The 17888-nt window shown below is 41.3% G+C and overlaps 1 long non-coding RNA gene across 1 annotated transcript in view; it reads left to right on the top strand.

The window, feature by feature from the left end:
* Nucleotides 1–17675, top strand: part of LOC102368448 — a 29110-nt gene extending 11435 nt beyond the window's left edge. The window contains exons 2-3 of the long non-coding RNA XR_324316.1: nt 14982–15074; nt 17060–17675. This is a non-coding gene — a long non-coding RNA (uncharacterized LOC102368448). The remainder of the gene's footprint in view (nt 1–14981; nt 15075–17059) is intronic.
* The last annotated feature ends 213 nt before the right edge of the window (nt 17676–17888 follow it).

Here is a 17888-nt window from a genome sequence, read left to right as displayed (position 1 = left end):
TGTGTGTGTGTGTGTGTGTGTGTGGTGCCCCCCTGGCACTCCCTTGACCATGGTGCCTTAGGCAGTGTCCCACTCTGCCCACCCCTAAGGCCATCTCTGCACAGACTCTTGGGAAAAGTAGAAGACTGAGGATATTTTGGGTTGGGCTGAGGCAACAAACTTTATCTTGATTACTTCCCTAACTACTTCAGGGATGTAGTCTCTCCTATCTCCAATAAAAGGCTTATAAAGTCGATTCCTTTTCAAGTATATGTATAAATATCATGTTAGTCATAAAATGTTACGTAACTGATAATGATATAATTGAATGTGCTGTTACAACATCATTAGTAAGACTTCTTTCATGGGTGCATCTATTAGTGTCTGCAAGCTTTTTATTTTATTTCTTTGTAACATAGTGATGTACATGCCAGTGGGGGGGGGTAAGACTTACAGACCTTTTGTCATCTACAAAACTTTTTAAAACAGTAGACATGATCAAAGACTTGAGTAGTTTTATAACTACCTTTTAGAATTTTATTAAGGAACTATTTATCATGTAAGCCTGATAAAACAGGTCAAAAATGAAGTCGGGTGCTTCCAGGGGGAGTCATGTTGTACTTTACTTTTAACAACCAGAGAGAGAATCCTGTAAACCTCTTTAGTGAATTAGTCTGAAAACATACATACTGTAAATGACTATTAAGTATTAAACATGTACAAACCTGGTGAATCTGCTGCTTTTCTGAACTGCAATGTTTTCTGCAGCAATGTACTGTGCTAAAGGAAAAGTGTACTATCACTTGTGCACTGCTAATCCAATCTTACTAAGCATGTCAATCTTCACTCGGTCAGATATCAGCTGGTGTCTTTATTGGTACAGCTCCATTCATTGGGGTCTGGACTGACTGTCTGGATCACAAAGCATCTCAGAGTATGTAGAACTGCAGTTAAAAAAAAAAAAAAAAAAAAGTAAACTGCATGCCCTTTTCAGCAAAATGAAATATAAAGATTCATAACAGTAAACTTTAGACAGATGATTTCTGACATGATAAAAGCATGTATTAGATTTAATAAAAGAAGCATACACATTTTAAATATCATTTTGATTAAGTGCTATTATGATTCCTAAAATATCTGGGGAGCAGAACTTCAGAGTTGTTCTGATCTCACCAATTTTACACTCACAGGGCTCTAGTAAATTCAGGGGATGTACCCCATAATGCTGCTAAGGCCATAACTTATTCAACCTGTTAGGTACCTAAGTGTGTTCCTGTCTTACTATTCTCATGGGCCAGAGAAAAGTTAGTGCACCTTCTTGCAGATGCCCAGCTCCAGCACAGAGAGGGCAGAGCAAGGGAACCAGGGGGGAGGGGAAGGAAATGCAGTTTGTAGATACTTGGTTCTGGCTCAGCTCCCCACTGGCAGGAGCCTGTGTGTGCACCACAGCTAGGGAGGAGTGGGCTGGGAGAAACAATGGCAGTGCGGACACGGGTCCCAGCTGCCTGGCCCCAGCATGGGTGCAGGGAAAGACCCCTGCTGTTGATGTACCATTGAAACTACCCTGGCTATGTTGAACAGGAGTTGGGGTGTTCTGGTCCACAGCTTGTAAAAGGTTGCCAGCCCCTGCAATGTGAGAGAACATTATGGTGAGACAAACCAGATTGGAAATCAAAGCAAAGGCTTTTAACAATTTAGTTCTAATAAATTTACTTTGTCGATCCTTTGCTATCTGTATCTCTGAAGAGAATTAGCTGGAACTGTTTGCATGACTTAAGCAATGCACAAGCCTTGTGGTCATCCTTTGTACACTGGTGGATTTCATTCTCGGTGCATCTTATTCCCAAGCACATGAAAATAACAGACATTAAACTTGTAGCTGTAGGTGTTATCAGCAGAATAAGCATCTACTTCTATGGGATGGGAATGCTACTTTATGCTACAAGGGGATAGTAGGTCCAAATCCTCTTGCAGCAGCCCGGCATACAGACCATCAGTTGAACTGGAAAAGGTCATGATGAGGATTTCATAGTTTCAGTTACTTTTTTTTTTTATTTTATTTTTTTTTTTTGAGTATGATAAAAGGGCAAAGTAACTCATACTCCATTCTCAGCCACAACCCCTATGATGATTTTCTAGGAATGGTACCTCAGAAAAGACTGGTGTGGTCAGAAAAGAAATATTCAGACTTTACAAATATCCCAGTCCTATTTATTTGATGGTCTCGGGCACAGATGGTAATGCTCCAGGGGGTTCTTTATACTTTTCTCATGATTGTGCTGAAGCATGTGCAACTTAAGCCAGTGTGTGGCCCAATTGATTGTAATGGTCCTACTCGCATCCTGAAATCTATTCACGTGGTTTAGTACCTTCATAAATCAAGCCTTTGAAAATTTTAGATCAGCCAATCAAGGAATGAAAGCAATTCCCAGAGACCTGTAGGATCAATCCCAACTAAGCAACTCGGTAAATAACAAATGTATTCAATAAAATGAGATCACAAGCAGAAAGAGGATAAAAATCACAAGGCAATGTACTTATAGCCCATTATTTTCTCATCTGTAATAAGATACTAGCAACTATCTATGGCACTTGATCTGAGTAGTGCACATAGTATACGAGCATTTTTAGTCTCAATTGTATCTATCCTCTCAACACCTCTGTGACGTAGGAAAGTACTGAACTGGAGCACAGGGAGACTAAACGTTTTACTCTTGGTCTCAAAACACCTTTCTTCAGAGAGAGAAGCGCTTAAAAATGTAAGAATTGAGCCTGGTAGTATCCTTTGGAAACGGGTATATTAGGCCTATTTCACAAGCAGGGAACTAGAGGCATAAAGATGCTAAGTGACTTGCTTAAAATCATACAGCAATTTGTGGTGCAATGGGACTACAGAACTGTTCCTTGTCTCTGTTCCTTGCACAACCTAATAAAAAAAATGTGTTATCTGTCATATTAACTATAAAGCTTAGAAAAGTAAAATGGAGAGCTCTCATGCAACACTCGTGTGTGTGTATATGCACATGTTGACACCACTGCAATGCTGCCATCTCTAGAATGGGATGGTTATAACCATGAGAGAGAACTTATTGGGGAAAGAAATAATTTGCCAAGAATACCAGAAAAAAAACTAGCACCTTTTTATTAAAGCTTCTTTCTTCTGTTGTTAAAACTTCCATGTTCTTTAAAACCGGTGCAGAGCAACTAGGCTTTCTTGCTTTCTTTTAGGGTCCTTGCTTCTATCTCTTCCCCACTTTAACTTTGTTCAAGGCAAAGGGCTATGGCAGTCCTGGAGAGCTTTTTGGTTCTAGTGAACTAAAATATTCCAAACCCATTTAAGGAAATGTGCTTGTGTTGGAGTGAAAGAAAGTGATGCCAAGCAAAGAGCTTTTGCACAACCTTCAGTACTTCCTAATTTTGCTGTGATGGAAATAGTATCAAAATGGTCTCTGGTGATATTCTGTGATGCCTTTAAGAAGTGGCACTGATGACATGATTTTAATATCTGACCAACAAATGACTGCTAAGGACTGGCTAGTCATTTAGTCCTGACCCCTACTCCCAGTGAAGCCCACAGCAAAACTTCCATCAGCACAGGATCAATCACATCTTCAGCCAAGCACTCAGCCAAAGTATCTGCTTTGGATGCTGAATAGAAGGATAGAGCGAGAGAAATTCTTCCAGATCCAGGGCAGTTGTGAGGTCAGTCTGCTGAAGCTGCTTCAGCCAATTGCTATAACAGTGCTCTCTAGGAAAGAGCATGAAAGTGATTGATCCTCTGTCCATTCCTACCTCTGCCTGCCCTTCCCCAGCATACTGTTTTGGGAGTGTAGTGTACCATGCAAGCTGTGCAGGCTCTCCTACCAGTCTGCCAATCCTGCTTGCCTGTGCAACAGCCCTGCACTGATTTTTGCCACCAGAGAGGAAGATATGGTTTCTTAGTTGCCCTGATCTTGGCTACTGCATCTTGTTTCCATCTGATGAATAAAGCACCACTGACTCAGCCCTTAATGCTTAATGCTATTAATCATGCAGTATAATATTATATTTTATGTGGTTTTTTTTTTTTCCCCACTCCCTTTTGCTCAACTGTTTGAAGAAAGGTGAAGCTAAATATGGGAAGTATAATTGTATATTGTTTGAGGGATATGAATTGCTTAGGTAAGCAAATTACAGTTAATCAGTTTATACCTTCTGCTGTCTTGGCTTGTTCAAGAACAGTGTTCCTATAAACAAAACTGAATAAATGAGGACAAAGAGAACTACAGCTAAACATGCTTAGCAGCCAGACAAAAATGTGTGCTATAAATGACATTGTACTGTTGGCTACTTATACAGACACTAAAGTCACTAAATATAACCATTATACTATGTCCTTATAGCGTTACCATTTATTCACTAAAGCCAAAATCCAGGCTTTACCTCTGTGGTCCTGGAGTGTTCTAAGGAAGCTGAATTTTATGCACTTCTATTTTGCAAGGGATGAGAACAGCATTGGAGGGGCATGGCAACTATATAGCATGGAGTTCTGCTTTGCATGCTTGTATCATGGACCTTGGGCATATTTTTGTTAAGCAGAGAATTCACCAACCCTTCTTTTGTTCATAGTGATACATTAAGGGGCACAGAACTTACTCTGTGGATTTCTTCTATCAATTGTCTGTGTATCTCAAAACAACTTTTACCAAAAAGACTAAGGGATTTGTCTCTCCTTGCTTCCCTGTGCATCCATCTCCTATCTTATCTGGCTAATCAAGGTGGGTATTGTGCAGACAACTGCAGTCTACATGTGTAATTCTAGAAGCCTCTTTAAAACCTAAGATAAATTGCTTGAATACAGATGTCTTTATGGGAAGTTGGAGAATGAAGTCCACCAAGCAAACCCTGACTCAACCTGTATGGCAGCTCCTCCAGTCAGTGGACTGAAATTGCACCCTCAGTTGCAAGCTCCATAGACTGGGGTTCTTAGTGGATCCATATAAATGTCTCTCTATTAATGGTGTTGGCCAGTGTAATCCTCCAGACTTTCTTGGAGCACTTATCTGGCACCAAACTCCCAAGCAGTGAGGGCTATTACAGCCACCTGTCTGGTCACTACCTATTCTTCCCATCTGCATTGTTGCTGTGGGCATCAGTGATAAGGAAAATCCTATGTGCATTTTCTGAAAGGGGTGTGTGTGGTTTTTTGACCCTAGCTACCACAGTCCACCAACATCTTGAACAAACAACATCCAATTATATTAAATGTAATTGTGCAGGGGGAACTGTGCATAAAGCATCCAAAGACTTAGTTTAGAATTCCCTTGGGTACATTTTTCTGAAGTCTTATCTAGTATACTACTGCAGTTTGATTAGCTGAATACTTAGTTTGCAAGCAGAATATTTAAAAATAAAAAATGTTGACATTATTGGTAGAAGAATTTAATAAGAGGAAGTTTGTAGGATTGAGTCTCTTAAAAATAAATAAATAAAGACAGAAGATACAAGTTGCTTCCAACCCCACCCACTGAACTACTTTTAGCTTTTAAAACACCTTATCAAGTTGAATACAACTGACAGGTCACATTTCTAGGAAGCAAGCCAACATTTTCAGTGCTTATTTGGCTAAATTTTAGCATCGAACAATCCAGAGAGATTTAACCCCTACCACACCCTTTTTATGGTGGTGCTTTTTAAAAATTAAAACAAACAACAAACCTTGGCAATTTGTGCACCAATCCATAGGTATAATATTCAGGGTTTTCACAGTGCTATAATTGGCCAAAGCTCATCTTGGAAAGGTGCTTGAAAAAAATTACTTCAATCAATGATTTTATGCTTCATTCACTTCCTTGTGCAATTAAGACAAATGTGGTTATACATTGGTTACTTAGGACATGCACACAGAGGACACATGTTTATTTCCTTTATTGCCATCATTTTAGCAGGGCCTAGAGCTTCCAATCATGGATTTGGACACATGCATTTGGTACTTTGACTATATTTATGACACGTATAAGGAAGATTCTCAGCCATGGAAGTGATTGATCCTCTGTCTGGTTAATGTGCTCTAATGTAGCAGTGCTGATCTCTACTAGTTGAGAATTTGCCTCTGTCCACAAAGATCTTATGATCTTAACAAATATAGTCATTCTGTAAACAAAGAGTAGCAAAGATTGCAGACTACTGTAATATATGTGCCCTGATATAATGGAGTTTATTTTCTGAAGTGATCTAAATTAAGTGACAACACTTCTCCTTTCTGCAAATATGTATTGAAAAACATACTACACCCTATTGTCTCGGACAGCCAGAGCTGACTCGAGTTACGTTAGAAATTGGTCATACGTTAGGGCGGGCTGGTGAATGGAGAGGCAGACACAACTTATCGGTTGCAAAAAACTTTACTCACGCCGCTTGCAATCACAACGCAGGTGGTCCGGTCGTCTGAACAACCACACGAGTTGTTCCAGCTGGCGGGGCCCAAGCCAGTTAATCCGTCCGCAATTCGAAGCCGGCGGGGAAAGGGGTATGTCTGGGATTGCGCTCGGCGACGGGAAGAAAGATCGATAGGTGATCAGTCTATTGATCAGCAGCCGCAAGTCGGATAACTTTAGAGGCACTCTGCAGCGTGCTCAAAGCTCTTCGACTTGGGCGGAAGTCGTGCAGAATTTTAAACAGCCAGCAAGCCAATTACTAGCTGCCATATGTGAATAATTTAGCAATTTACATTCAAATGGCGGGAACGCTTTGCACTGTGCATTTCTGTGCTGCAAAGAAATGCATCCTGCAAAGGAAACTGCAAATTGGTGGGAACTCTCTCCTGCACGTGGGCTCTCAATTGCAGCAGAACACTCTGCTGTGCAAAGGAGCTCTCATGTGGCCAGAAAATTCCATAGTGCCAAGGCACCAAAATCACTGGGTTGTGACACCTACCACCAAACTTTTGTACACGTCTAGTGACTTCTGCATGCCACCTTTTTGGGTGGCTACTCAGAGACACTTTGTCGTCATCCAGTTTGCAGGCCCTACAGGGCCCTTTACAATTTCTCAAATTAAAACAACAACAAGATAAAAAAATCACTAATTGCTTTTGAATGTCCTGTACTACAGGTTTCATCCAAAGCTCATGGTAATCAATGGAAAGACTCCCATTACTTTTCAGTAGCTTTTGGAGAAGGACTTGGGCTAAATTACCTTTTCTCAGATCAGAATCCAAACTAGCAGGGTAGAGTCCTACTTGCTCTTGCTACGTCTTTCTTGCCCAATGACTTGTCCATTCTTTTCTGCAAAGTGGAACAGCTTCATACAAGGAGAAGGGAATGTCCTTGTCCCATCTCCTGGGAGTTGGGTTGTGAGGGTTTGAATATATTCAGGGAGAGAAACATGCATTGGTGTGTTTTTACCCTGGGATAGCACTCTAATGGTTAGCATACTGTTCTCCCACCTCCCTACTTTTATACAACAACGGCAGCTTCTCTTTTGGCCAAATTTTAAAAGAGAGCCATGGCTATAACTGTGTTTTGTGAAGAGCCGAATCCTTTGTGTAAATGAGGTATGCCCTGAGAACACCCACCCCAGCTGAACCCCCGATGGGGAAACCTGGTCTTCCTTTCCCTAGTTTCTAGATCCTAATCGGATTTGGTGTCAGCTGGATGTCAAACAGTATAGTCCTGAATTACTTAAGAGTTACTGCTTTGAGTATACAGAAGCAGGCTCTGGAGAGGTTTAAGGTTAAAGTAAGAAGGGTGTGCCTGTGGAATATAGGTAGCTGAGCAGGGGTTACTGGGATCATGGTTTTCAATTTAGACACTGAAATTCTGCCCACTGCTCTTTATTTTATTTTAGCCCTTTCATGCACACTTAACTTTAGGCATATGAACAATCTCAGTACTGTTAATGGAAATGTCCCCACTGACATCAGTATGCCCATGCACATATCTAATTACATTGCTGAATTGGGACCACTATGTATATAGGTTTATATACTACATATAGGATGCATCTACACATGTGCTTTACTGTACTAATTAGCTCCACAGTAAAGCATCACCATCTACATGTGCACTCATATTGGGGCACAGTAAACTAATTAACTCTGCTGGAAGATAGTACTGTTGGGGACGGTACTATCTTATGGCAGTGTCAGTAATTGTGCTGAAATGCAAGTGTAGACTGAGGGATGGGCTGGGTCATAAGGGTTTCAAAGTGTAGGGGCTGCCTGTTGCCTAGCCACACAGCTCTGCCCTGTTGGCACCCTCATGCCCTAGTCAGCTGCCAATGCAGCCCTCTGGAGCCCGGGGATGACCTTCACCCCCCATTCTCCCTTTCAGCTGCTCCATCCTGGCTCAAATTGCTGCTGTTCCAGGTGCACTTGTAGATGCTGCACCTAGGAGCAACATACTCTGGCTCAGAGATTGAGTCACCTTAATTTCACATGTAGATGCACCCATACAGTATGCCCAACCACTGGGCTGAATTTTGACCTGACCTATATCCTGCAGAAGGCAGACATCACAACAGTTGTGTATGCACAACAGAGAACACATTTTGACCTCTAGTCATCTAAACAGTTTTGGATCTTACAGGATGAGAGATGCTTTATAAACCTAAGTTGTTGTTCTTAATAATTTCCAATGCAGTTGGTACAAAACTTTCAATTTAATCCATCCCACCTTCAGTAAAAACATACGTTCTGCTTGCAAAAATGTATACAGTCCAGGAGAGTCTATCTAATCTTACCAGGCACTGCAGACCAGGGGTATCAAACTTATCCACTGGCCAGATAAGCAGCATGTGGACAGTCCATGGGCTTGACTGGATCCATAGATCAGCCTCACAGTTTTGGAATTGGTGCTATGTCACATGGTCCTGCCACTGCTACTGCAGGGCTGTGCACTGTGGCCCTGTAGCTGCTGTCACTGGAGCTGTGCTACAAAGCCTCGTGGTGGCAGAGTCTCAGAGTGACCACTGCATGTAGCACAGCCCTAGAGCAGCATGCTTTCATTCCAAGTCTGTGCTGCTCACAGCAACTGCTCTGCTGCTCTGGATACAAGCTGAAATGTTTCCCCTAGGTAGTGTGGGGGGCCATCTGGTGCATCCCCCATGCTGTCTGTGGGTCACTTTAAGACCCATGGGAGGCCCCAGGGGCTGGATGATATCGCTTTGCAGGCCAGTTCCAGCCTACACACACCATGTTTGACACCCCTGTGCTAGCTGGTGATAGGATAGCAAATGCCAATTTTAAAAGGTAAAATTAAATGCAACAAGACTAGTTTTAAGAGACCATTCAAGTAGCCTAAGAAAGTTTTACATAACTAATGACAAGGAAGCCATACGAACCATTATCAAAAACAGTAGAGACAGACATGCTGAAAGCCCACAGGGAGAACTCCAAAGGGCAAACCTGAATAAAGATTCTAGGTTTTATTGGCCTTTAATGACCAATTAGGTTGTAAAATGTTCAGAAAAACATTAAAACTCATACCATGGTAAAATATGATTCTCTTATTATTTGGGAATATATCGTAGTGGCTCAATACTGAGATAAATCCTACCTTTTCTTAGAGGCTGACATAAATGAGAGCGACCTCCTGAAAATCAAAATTTACTCTTAAAAGAAGGCAAGTAGTGGTGTTTCAGTCTGTGAGGTTTAGGGCTAGATCTATGGAAAGACTTAGCTTTGCAGCATCTAACCTTTAGGAGAGTACGTGCTCAGGGAAAGCTATAGTCCTGAGTAAGATTTCAAGGCTCTCTGTATAATACTTGAGGATATCTGGGCACTTAAGAATGGAATCTGCAAAGATTGACACCCTGAACAGACAGCAGCCTAAGCTAGCCAATGAGAATTGTTGAAGATGTGGGTATATCTTAAATCCAGGATGTAAGCAACGTATTCTCCGCTGTGGGGATGCACAGCCTCTGAGAATTCGCAACTCAGAATCTTGTCTGAAAACATGTCTGGTGGAGGAGAAGGTGGTGCTATTGTCTCCATTGCATAAAATGGCTTCATCGTGAGAGCTCTTGCCCAGGATGGAGCTAAATAAATGAATATTTAATTAATCAGTTGAAAATAAAGCAGCTTCAACTAGAGGGACTGGAAGAACACTGAAACCTGGAGTACCCTACAGCCTAATGCTTGGAGTAGGCACCTGGGAGGTAAGCAGTGCTTGTTCCATGTTTTAAAGCAGGGATCTAGCCCATGGAGATGTTTTATTCAGCCTGGTGGGCTACTGGAAATTGCACAGAGGGGCAGGGCCTGCTATAAAATTTGGGGCCTGATGAACATGGCTATTGGCAGCAGGGCCCTTTCTTGCCCTGCTGATGCTTATCTTATCAGCACACCAGCACTGTCACCACCTCCTTGTGCCCTGGGCCAGATCCAAGCCGTGAAGGAACCCTGTGGTTCAGATCCAGCGGGGGCACTGGGCGAGTTTGACATATCTGCCCTAAAAGCAAGGGGTGGAACTAAACCCTCATTCTGTGTGAGGTCTCTACCTATAGAACTTCTGGATAAAAGCACCACCTCCTTTTTCAACTCTGTTTTGTACAGAGCCTGAGCCCTGAGAGTGCCTTTTACACTGGGCCCAGGAAGTGAGATCAGCAGTAGCTTGCCTATTTGTGGACCCTGAATCATCTAGCTGGTCAACACTGTCAGCTCTGGACATCTATGGAAGAAAACCTTTAGGAGCCTGGGGAGTTTACCAAAGAAAATTTTAGTTGCTTACATACATGAGATTGTTTCCAGGGTTATGGGGGAGTTTTGAAGATATAATTTATATGTTAGATGCTCTCGAGGAGTTAGGTGGGACTTAGACAAATAGGTCCTTTGGTGGATGTAGCCTTTGTTACTTTTTCGTAAAAGTTATAATACCACATAAGATAAACTTGTGATGTAATATATTATAAATACACACACACACAATATACAGTGAAACCTGTCTAAGATAGCACCTATAAAAGCCAGGAACCTGCTCAAGCTGGAAAATTTCTATTGTCCAAGCATGCCTTATAGGAAATTACATATATTTAATTGGTATAAGACAAACTAATGCAGAAATAGAAAGAAAATTTGGGCCTATTTGTAGAGTCACCCTACAAACTACTCCACAGGAGGTTACCTATTGTGTGTGTGTGCGCAGAGTATGAGCAAGAAGCAGAGAGGCGGGGTTGGGAGGCTTTGACACAGAGAGAAATCATGGAGCAAAGAGGCTGGGAAACAGCAGAGCTGAAAGAGTAAGCATAGAGCAGGGGGACTGGGAAGATCCCCTTCCAACAGTGGCATTCAACCTTTTGGTCTCGCAGGCCAAATGAGTGACACAGGGCTGGGCCATGGCCCAGATCAGACCCTGTGCCCCAGGATCAGGCCTGTATACCTGGATCCAGACTTCACCTCTTCCTAGCCTTACATGCTAGGGTTGGGGCCCCAGGGCCCTGGGTTGTCTTCACTCAGCCCCACGTACTGAGATCAGGGCCCTGCACTTCCTCTGCATGGTCCAGTGTGCAGGGATTGGGCCCTGTGTTGCCCAGTATTCTGGATCTAGCACTTAGGGCCATGGCCTGTGGGGTTCCCCTTTGACTTGTGGGTGCCAGGGAGTAGATCTGGCCCATGAGCCAGGGGTTGAGAACCCCTGCCTTATAAGATGGAAAACTGTTTAAGCTGGAAATGTTTCCTAGTCCCAGGTGATTCCATCCTAGATGAACACTAGTAAGACATTAGTACCTATTTCTTGACTAGAGACTGATCTTTATTTCCTGGTTCTAACCACCAAAATGGACCAAGTTTACAAAGGTTAATAGTATAATGAATCTACCAGTAACTAGGTCATTAATGGGTAGCATTCAGCCAGTGGGGGCCTCCATAAATACCTTTGTACCAGAAAAAGAAATACAGCTGATGGTAGAGGGCACCAGGTTCTCCTGAGAATCAGAAGCTGGCTGGGAGCAGGAGTGAAGATAGCAGCCTAGTTGCATGCTATGGTGGGAAGGCCAGGCAGGAGCAGGTAGCTTAGCAGCAGGGAATAATAGAAACACAGCAGGGGGTGGAAAAAATACCATGTTGCTAGCAGGGCTGTTTGCCCAAAAATGGGGTTTTGAAGAAACCAAAGCCATTCAGGAAATAAACTGAATTTTGTCAATAGATTTGGCCTAAAAAACAAAACAAAACAAAAAAGCAAAATGGGGAGAGGGGCAGGGAAGGGAGTATGATTTCTAAAAATATCAAAGCATTTAGTGACAATTTTTTTAAAACAATGTTTTATTTTGGATATGTTGAATGTTTTCTTTATTCTCGAAATAAAACGGCATGATGATCAGTTTTAAAATATCACTTTTCATGGAACTGACCTAAATTTAAAAAAAACATAAAAAGGTTAAATTTTGGTTTGGGTTAGATGGTATGCTTTCCACCCTCACACCCCGATACAGGGTGTGTGTGTGCACGTGCAGCTGTGTGTATGCACACTTGTGTGTACCTGCCCCCTCCAGTTTCAGATCCTGAACCAAAAAATGAATGATTCTCCCAGCTGTAACCGCTACTAGAGAGCCAGGCCAGCAGTAGTTGTGGCAGGAAGACACAAGCCAGCAGCCTGCCTTCAGGAAAAGGAGTCCTAACAAGATTCTTATGCCATCTGTACTTGACTGTCTTTATCCCTGACTTAGAAACTGCTGTTTTGACAATTTCTTGTAGCTGTTTTAAAGTAATTGGACCTGGCATATTTGGACCATTTTATTTTTGGCTACCTAACAAAGTCTTCAGTTTACTTAGTGTTCAGGGCAGAAAGCTAGTCCCAATTTTTTTGAATTACACATCCTTTCAGCAAGAATAAAAAGCTGACTCATCCAAACCAAACTGTTTTATGAATAAATAAAACCACTGAATAAAATCAGCAGTCACATGGACGAATATTATTTGCTGGTGAAGACTCAGCACAGTTTTCTGTAAAGGGAAATCCTGCCTCAACAGTTTGCTGGAGTTCTTTGAGGGTGTTAACAAGCATATGGGCACGGGGGATCCAGTTAACACATATGACAAAAGCTTTCAACCAGAGTCCATCACCAGAGGCTTTTTTAAAAAACTACATTGCCATAGGATAAGAGGAAAGGTTCTTTTGTGGACTAACAGCTAGGTAAAAGGTAGGAAGCAAAGGGTAGGGCTAAAGGGTCACTTTTCAAGATGGAGGGAGGTCAAAAGTAGCATCCTGCATGGATCTGTGCTGTGCCCAAATTTATTCAACATTTTCATCAATAATCTGGAAATGGGGGTGCACAGTGAAATCTTCAAGTTCTCATGTGATACCAAATTAGTCCAGGTAGTCAAATCCCAAGCTGACAGAAGCAAGCTGCAGAAAGGTCCTACCAAGCTAAGTTAGTAGGCACAAAGTGGCAGATCAACTCTAATTTCAACAAGTGCAAAGTAATGCAATATACATACACAAAGCTGGATCTGAACTAGCTGTTATGACTCAGGAAAGAGACCTTGGAGTCACTGTAGATCTCTAAAAACATCAGCCCAACATGCTGCAGTGACCAAAAAAGAGCCAATAAAATGTTGGGCATTGTTAAGAATGGAATTGAAAACAAAATGGAGAACATCAGCATGCCTCTATACAAAGAATACTGTGTTCCTCTGACATCTCTAAACCCATAATGGTGGATGTCAGGGAGGGTACTGAATTGAGGATAGATCACTCTAGATGTATTTAGTTCAATGCTCTCCTTCTAAAGCATCTGCCCTTGCTACTATCAGGGATAGGATGGATACTGGGCTAGATGGACCCTTGGTCTGACCCCGCATGGCACTTCTTACATTCTTATGAAATGGTGTTGGTTTGATGAACTTCTACTGCAATGCTAAGTGAACTCTGCTTATGTCATAGGGTACTGGGAACCCCAGGGCTTCCCGAATTTCAAGGCAGACTGCCCTGTGTTAGGTACTACAGGGCCTTCCAGGGTTTACTACTTTGGGGCAGCCCTGCCCTGTAGACTGCTCCAGGATCAGAGGGAGACCAGTTCAGTTGGTGAATAACCTCTAGAGACAGAGATCCACAGCACGAAACCTGGAAGCTCAGAGGCCTTTCAAGGTTCCTATGTACTTTGCTGCAGAGCCAGGAAGCTGGCAGCTTTGGAAAGCCTCAGAAATATGGCTCTTCTGGGGCTTAGTTCTTATCTCTTCAGTAGGAAGCCTAAAAACCATGGAGGGTCTCATATCTTCTAAGCTTTCTCTGGCAGAGCCAGAAGCCTGGAAGTTCATGGTCCACTCCCACCTCTGCAGCAGGGAGCCTCATTGCTATTAGAATTCATCCTAAGCCAGGGCATTTTGCTATGGAGCCAAGAGCATAGCAGCTTTAGAGGTGATGGCTGAGCCATCAATATATCAATACTTTTTATATATATATATTTTACCCAAAATATTTGAATCACCTTTATATGATCTTCAAACATTTGCTTCGATATTTCTACTTTTCAATTTTACAATATACGTTCTAACACATTCATCAGGAATCTTGGTAGGAGATTCAGAATTTCATTTCTGTAGAAGTATGCTAAATTTCACACAGGGCCAGTTTTTATGCCCTTTGAATTTTCTGTGTAGCTTTTGCTTCATTTCTTTACACAGACACCTTGGACATATGGTTCTGTCTGCAATCTCTCTTATTTTTCTTTGGTGAGTCTTACAAAAGGATGTCTTTTTACAACGTGGACTCCACCTATCAATGTTGATAAGACAAGGAAAACATTTGGATTTAGAATATATTTAGTGATTAATTCTGTTATAACAAACTATTTATATGCAGGGAGTGAATTTCACTCAGAATATTCCATGTGAGGGAAAATCTTCTCAGACCTGCGTAGCTCCAGATGATCAACTTTTACTCTTTCAAACGAAGGAACTGTTGGGGTTGGATCACTAATCAACAAAACCAAAATGATGCGAAGTCTCTTATGCTACTAATCTAGCTTAAAAACATGAGAATTTATTGTATCGTTTCTTTTTCTTACCCTCTTTTTAATTGTTTGCTCAGATATTCTGTTAGCATGGTGAAAGTGTGATCAACAAACTGCTGAGGGTCATCAGGGCAGAAAAGAAGAAAGCACCTCATTTACCCTTGAATTAGGTACAAAATCCCACCTAAAATAAGCAAAGGAGCAACTGTCCTGTTGAACAGTGTTTGAAGCTACACTTAAAAGAGCAGAACATAGTCATTAAAAAACCAGAACAGTGAGCCACTGAAACTTTTGATACAGATGCTGTGGGCCTGATTCTTACGTGTTCTGATTCTACATTGCTTTAACTTCCTGGGGTCAGATTCTCATTTCGTGTAAATCTTTCCAGTGACACTGAGTTTGGTAGCATTATGCCCATTTACACCAGCTGACGACTTGACCACTGACTTTAGTGGAGTTGCTTTTAATTTACAGCAGCATCAGTCAGATTGCAATCAGTCCAGTCTGTCAATAAATCTACAGACCAACATCCTGATGCAATATAAATGGATGCCCCTTACTTAGACCTGCTCACATTTACTTCATACGCCAGAATAATCAGTTGGCATTAGCATCCAGATGAGGGTATTAAAAGAGAAAATTAACACGACATCTCAGAGGCGACATTCAAATAAAAAGTCCTCATCATTTCCTTGACTCAAATTCTGCAATTACAAAAAATTAGCCTATTACGTGCTTACGGTTCTTATTGACTAGAGGACACGGCTCAGGGGAGGTGACAAGAAAGCAAAGCAATAATGAATGCAGTACTTTGTATTCAAATACTGTTTGACAGAATTAAACATAATACATATGCATCTAGCCTTCAGGTCTCCGTTCAGGTGCTTGATAACTGTAGCTATATTCGTTTATGATAAATTGGTGTATGTATTTTTTTTCCTTTTGGTTAGTATTTCTCTTGTGTTCATAACAAACTAGAGAGCTCAAGTTGTGCTTTTCGGTTTATTGAAGCACTTAAGAACTGATTTTCAGAGTACCAGCAGTCTCCATTTACCACAGCAGGTGCTGGGGGTGCTTTGTGCCTCTTGAGAATCAGGTCCTAAACTACTTGCTGCCTGAACAGCCCATTCTGGTTTATAATGCAGTCATGTTTGTTCACTGAGTGGACAGTGGCCATTTCAAAGAAATGAAACATATTACATTACATTTTTGATAATTCTGTCATTTGATTCACATGAACTTTAATGCACAGAGTAAGGAGGAAATGGTCATTAAATCAGTCTGACATTGGGTTAATTTATCCAGGAAAGCAGCATAAGTTAAGGGAGGCAAGAAAAAAGATTGGGTTTTACATTTGTGGTTACACTGTGGAGAACGATGCAAAGCCAGTTGTAAATGGGCCATATGCAGGGAGCCTTGATAAATATGGAGGGTAATGAAATAAAACTGCCTGCACTTTATACATAGCCCTCTTGTAGCGCTCATACTATAGTCCCTGAATTGCTGCACAGTTCTCCATATAGAAATCCAGAAAAGAAGTGGATCTGTGTTAGGGGGTAGTTCATGTAGAGGTATGTCTCTTAACTATTATCATACTCCTCCATATTATGGCAAAGGAAGATATTAGAGAGTTCTCCATGTGGGAAGAGGATAGGGCTCAATTTGAAGGAAGCAGTAAATGCAGCAAAGGCCTGATCCTTTGGCCTCTTATTAAAGTCGTTGGCAACACTCCCATTGTGAATGGAATTAAGTCCTAAAACTACAGCCAAGTTTAGGGTAGGATTTGTTTGTAAAGTTAGTGACGTGATATAACTCCTTCACTTCTTACACAAGACGAAGGGTTTGGAAAATGCCCAGTGCCATACTAAAAATTAAAAATTCAATAAAACAATCTCCCATTTTTTGTCCCTCTTCAGCCCATTGTTTTTAATGCTTAACCTCAACGAATATTTTTGAACAAAAATCACATTGCTATCATTTTTTTAAATGTAGTCCTATATGGTTTTTATAACAAGCTTTAGAAATGGAGTTACAGAAGTCAAAGTGGGGGAAAAAAAGATGAAACATAATTATACTGAAAAGTAATTTAAAATGCAAATTTACCAGAAAAGCTGCAAAACCTAATTGTAGTTTTCTCTTCTTATCACTTCAAAAGCAATGTTTGTTACCTTCCTCCCGTCGGGAAGGCCCAGACTGCAGCTGCACTGCCACACACTGACCTTTCCGGTGAAATACGTTTGACCTGAAAAAAATTAGAAGAAAAAAAAGCCCAAGAATCTTAACCCTGTGAAGAAACACAATGAAATTCAGTGATACATGACAGTCCTGCTGTTAATTCACAAGGAAGCATGTCTGCCTAAGCGTACAAAGACAGTGGTTGTATGTTATAAATAAAAGGCTGTTAATTTGTACATCTGGAGAGCATTAACCTACTGCAAGCACTTCCAGAGCAGTCTTGAAGAGACAAAGGTTTTGTAATTATACTTTTTGAAATGTATTTTATTGAGAAATTTGAATGGGATTCTGTTCTGGAAATGTCTTGACTTAGAATACTTTAAACCAAGATTAAAACAAAAGAAAAGAAAAAGAAAAAAGAAACTCTGTTAAACAAAATATCCTTAATTTTGGGGAACGTTATCCCTTGGTGACTGAAATCCTCCATCGACTAAGGAACAGGCATAACAGCAGTATAAATATTACCATGGCATTTCTGTCAACTTGCCTTAGTCCTTGTTTGGAGAGACTGGGGCAGCAGGATAGAGTTCCTTCTCCAGGCCTAGTTAGTTAATTTTTGACAAATCTGTCAGTAAGACTGCCAGTTAGAGCCAACTATAACATGGGATAGCCCATGAATTATCGTCAGATATTAAAGAGCTCAGGTGAATTCCTGGCCCCTGCTAAAGTCATGATAAAATAAGCATGGACTTCAGTGGAGCTAAAATGTCATCCTTTGGGTCTTTGCCAACATAAATCTGATTTTTAAA

The sequence above is a fragment of the Alligator sinensis genome, unplaced genomic scaffold (assembly GCF_000455745.1).
Source record: "Alligator sinensis unplaced genomic scaffold, ASM45574v1 scaffold1092_1, whole genome shotgun sequence".
Taxonomy (NCBI): Eukaryota; Metazoa; Chordata; order Crocodylia; family Alligatoridae; genus Alligator; species Alligator sinensis.
This window is presented reverse-complemented; position numbering and strand designations above follow the sequence as displayed.